Consider the following 4,996-nt stretch of genomic DNA (forward strand, 5'->3'; position numbering starts at 1 on the left):
GATTAATGTTACTTTAATTGAAAAAACTCCCCTATCCCCTTGGGAAAAATGAGGTGTGACAGCTCTGGCGACTCTGCTGGGGAATAAGAACCCAGAATCGTTGGTTCAGGGTTCAGAATTCAAACTTGTTAATATGATCTATATTTGACTTTATTGATTGTTGATATTACTGTATTTTGTGGGCCTAATGTGCTAATTGCCGCTCATTTACCACTTTAATATTATTTGAACTGTATTAAACTGTCTTCTTACGCCTCTCTTCTGAGTCTTCTAAAAAAATGGTGCACACGTACGCGTGGCCCACTTTTCTGTTAGAGGTCATACCAAATATAATGAGGATGGATTAGCCATTAGGCCGGGTAAACTTTCGTGCTCCCGGTACGTCGCTTCCACCTCGGCTCAAGCTGTCTCCTTGGGTAAGCCATGTCTAGAACACACCCCAGGTTTAAACCTAGAATAACATAGCCTTATGCCGGATCCCTCATAAATATGCTTGTTTGAATCACGTGCATTTGACTTAGGGGACTCAACACAGGGGTTGGGTCCGTCTAGGACAGGTGTACCCAAAAGAAAAGACCATCCTGATGCATCTTACCTGCTATGTGTGCATTTATTTGTTTCGGCTTGTTTGTTGACCGGTTAAGGAAAGAAAATCAACAGAAAAACCAAGAGTAAGGTAGGATAAAAAATTCACCCGGTTCTGAAAACCCCCGTATTTGAAAATGCCTCGAAACTCTGCCAAAAATTTTGAAAAAAAAAAGAGAAAAGAAAATGTATTTTTAATTTTTTTTTAAGTCAATATCATATTTTTCCAGTTATGTCAAAACTGACCAAACTATGCGGGTTTGATTCTCACCGGATGTGAGATACGTAGGCAAACCTCGTCGGTACCGACCCCAATTTTTCCAAAAAATAATGTAAACAATTAAATAAAAAGTATGTCCATTTGTTTTGGTCAAGAGAGTAAACCGACCTAGTTTCGGTTGCGTCTTGCGCCGTTTTTTCCGGAATAGCTTTAGAGTACCTTTAAATTGTCGAAGGGCTATTCTCGCTAAGAACGGACATATCTGTCAATAAGGCATCACTTTCCCATAAAGTGCCTCACCTTGGACTCAAAACTTTATTCGAAAATGAGAAGGGGCCACTATTGCAAAGATGACCATTTTGGCCAACGCTGCACAAATAGCCACCTTCAGGCAATTTCCCTTTAAAAAAAACTAAAAATTGGTTTTTGCAAAAGAGTCTGATGGTCTGTCTTTCGAACTAGAGTCAACCCTAACCCTAACCATTCACAGGTACAAAATGAACACTATCCAGAACCCGCCATTAAATGTTGTAAAGCAGGCTCCACTGGAGCTTCAAATGTGGTGGTATGACTAGGGTAAAGATGGTCAAGACTGGGTAGTAGAACATTTGGGTGATCTCACGGATATTATGAAAGTCAAGCCCCGGAATGATCTGATCAAGGCTTTAGTGCCCTTCTGGGATCCTGTTCACAATGTCTTCCGCTTCTCGGACTTTGAGCTCACTCCTACCCTGGAGGAAATAGCCGGATATACTGGTTTTGGCCGGGACTTGAGAAAATAACAACTTATATTCCCAAGGCTTCCCTCTGTGCGCCGGTTCTTTGATATCTTGAACATCAGTAAAGAAATAAGGAAGAACAATGTAAACGATGGATGTTGCTCTTTCTACTTCCTGTACTCCAGGTATGGACATCCAAATGGGTTTGAAACGCATGAAAAAGGGTTGAACAACAAGCAAAGCAAAGATACTTGGAAAATTCATCGTCGCTTTGCTTTCATAGTGGCATTCTTGGGCATCATGGTCTCCCAAATGAAAAAGGGACAATTGATATCCGTATGGCTAGAATTGCACAAGTTCTAACTGCCAAAGAAGATCACACACTTGCTCCACTTATATTGTCGGATATCTATTGGGCATTGACACGGTATAAATCTGGGGCGACATTTTTTGAAGGTTGCAATATCCTTCTACAAATGTGGCTAATTGAACATCTTCGCCATCATCCGAAATTTATGAGCTACGACCCAAGAGAGGGCAACTTCATTGAGAGTTATGAGGAGAGGGTAAAAGATTACGACTCTCCAGAAGGGGTTGAAGCTTGGATCGCCCACTTGAGAACTTTAAAGGGGAATCAGATTGAGTGGATTTTAGGATGGCTCCCAGTGAGGGAAGTCATATACATGACAACCACAAAGAACTATTTGCTATTGATGGGCTTGAGAAGTGTCCAACCATATGCACCGCAAAGGGTTCTAAGACAATTGGGAAGATATCAAGTGGTTCCTGAGGATGAAGATTTGAGTGTCCAAGTTATTGAGCTACACCCCGAAGCCCCACTTCCCGAGGCTTTAATCCAACAAATCTAGAATGGTTGCTGATACTTGAAAGAGGATACCCAAGTGCCCGATCTTGCAAGAGGTGAAGTAGATCCGGGCTATGCCACATGGTTCGAAAGAAGAAATTGCATTAATGATGAGCCAGAGCCCGAGCCGGAATGGCCCCCCAAAAGGCCTCATATTCAGGCTTTTGATGAAAAAGTCTGAGAGCGTTTGGCCTGGGGAGAAAAGGAAAAGAAATATCAAGCCACCATCCTTGGCTTGGAGCAAAAGTTGAGGAACCTCGCATTTGACAATGTCTTACAGGCACAAGTAGCCGAAGGTGAAAAGAGAAAATTCACCCTAGAGAACAAGGCGCTCCGAGCCCAACTCCGGGACATGAGGATAGCTGCCGAAACACCTGTAAGGAGCGAGAGAGATGAAAAAATCATCAACAACTTAAGAATGAAGGTACACGACTATGCAACTGACTTTATAAAGGCTGAAAAAGATTTGCTAAATGCTCAAAAAAAGAGCAGAAGAACATGCCCACCATTTGAAGCAGAAATACAACAAAGAACTAACAGTTCTGAAGAAAAAACTATTTGTCCTTGAGAATGAAATGGTCCAGCAAACAAAGATTTTAAGACAGAAAAAGAGCATTGCTATGCATTAATTGGCCGACTAGAAGAAAGTGTGCAACAACTACAGGACCAAAACAACACAGACGCACAAGTGTTGGAAGCCCGGTCAGAGCAAATTGGGCGTCTGCTCCAAGAAAAAGGAATTATCAGAACAAGGATTAAGGAGATAGCTGACTATGTCATGATGAAATATCACGAATGTGAAGACATGACTAGGTCCATATTATTCGCTTCCATGATGACCTTCGCTCACCAGGTAATGGATGACTTAGACCGTCTTCAAGAAGATATTGCGTGAAGGCCCGCTCAAAGACCAGCTAATGCCCCGCAGGCTCCCAGAGTACCAGTAAAGGCTCTTATGTACTTTTGAGTTTTTAGTCTTTTTTCGAGTCTGTACTTTACTTTTTTTTCGAATTTTGTTCAAGGCCGTGTCGTTGTTTATTTCGAGTCTGCATTGTTTTCCTTTATAGTCGTCAATATTTTAATTCCTTGTAATAGAAAAAAAAATATCTTTGTTAATGAAAAATGAAATGAAAAATGTGCGTGGTTTTTGTTATTTCACACTTATCCCCTGAACTACGTAATGATCTGATTCATGCAGCGTCATGATACGTAGGCAATCCACGTAGAATTCGATCATAGCCATGAAATAAAAAAAAAAGAGAAATAAAGTGAGAAAGTATAAAAAGAGAAAAAAGTGAGAAAGTAAAAGGGGAGATAACAAAGCTGGGATAAAACACACAGCCGTTGCAAAAACATTTAACTGTTTAGGTGCATTGCATCCCCAATATGCGATTCCCTATGTGTTAAATGTCACAAACTAACCAGGTTGTTGTGTATGCTTTAAGAACATGTCCTATTTTTAGGTGGTTGGATTTTGTGGTAATCTGGCTTCACATCCTTACTTCACGAGATCTAAAGGAAGTATCGCCATGGCCTCAGAAAGTCATCTACCCATCATTGAGCCCAAGGATAGCCCGGTATCGGCTATCCCACAGTCAGAGTCAGCAACTGCTAAGGAAAATAGAAGGCTACGATGCCGTATGCTAGAAATGTGAGACGCATGGTCCAACGACAAGGAACCACCTAGTACTATTCCTGAATTGCTCCCCAGGACGGGAGGAACCACCAATGTCCCTATCCCAGTGACCAACCTATTCATCCCGTTTGGGTACCCCACCATGTCAGCCAACTTCACCGGTATGCCTTCTGAGGTTCGCCCCCAGGCACCGTCTTTAGGAATAATATCTACAGTGTTCACAGCACCACCAGCCTCTACTACGGCACAACCAACAGTGCCTCGACCATGCTTTGAACCATCAACTTTCACTTTTCAAGCACCCCAATTTCAACTGGACATCGCCCGTGTTACCCCAAACTCCTATCCTTAGCACCCACAATATGAGTCTCCCATAGAACATGAAAGGGTCGTGAGGAACCTTGAACAAGAAGAGATAGCTCGAAAGATGAAAATCATCGAGCAGAGCCTCAAGAACATGCAAGGCCTGAGTGGCCAAAAGAGCATTTCGTATGCTGATTTGTGCATGTTCCCTCACGTACATTTGCCCGTTGGCTTTAAAATGCCAAAATTAGAAAAATATGACGGTCACGGAGACCCAATATCCTACTTGAAGTAATATTGTAACCGGCTGAGGGGTGCTGGTGGAAAAGAGGAGTTGCTAATGGCCTATTTTGGAGAAAACTTTACCGGAATCGCTTCTGAGTGGTATATGGACTAGGACATCTCCCAGTGGCATATATGGGACGACTTGGCCCAGGATTTTGTAAGGCAATTCCAATACAATGTTGTTATAGCCCAGGACAGGAATTCCCTGACCAACCTCAAAAAGAAAGCCTCGGAAAGTTTTCGGGAATATGCTATCAAATGGCGTGAACAAGCAGCCAGGGTAAAACCATCGATGGATGAGTCCGAGATGGTCAATATCTTCTTACAAGCCCAAAAGGCCGATTACTTCCAAAACATGTTGTCTACCATGGGCAAACCGTTCG

This window comes from Nicotiana tabacum, chromosome 19 (assembly GCF_000715075.1).
Source record: "Nicotiana tabacum cultivar K326 chromosome 19, ASM71507v2, whole genome shotgun sequence".
NCBI lineage: Eukaryota > Viridiplantae > Streptophyta > Magnoliopsida > Solanales > Solanaceae > Nicotiana > Nicotiana tabacum.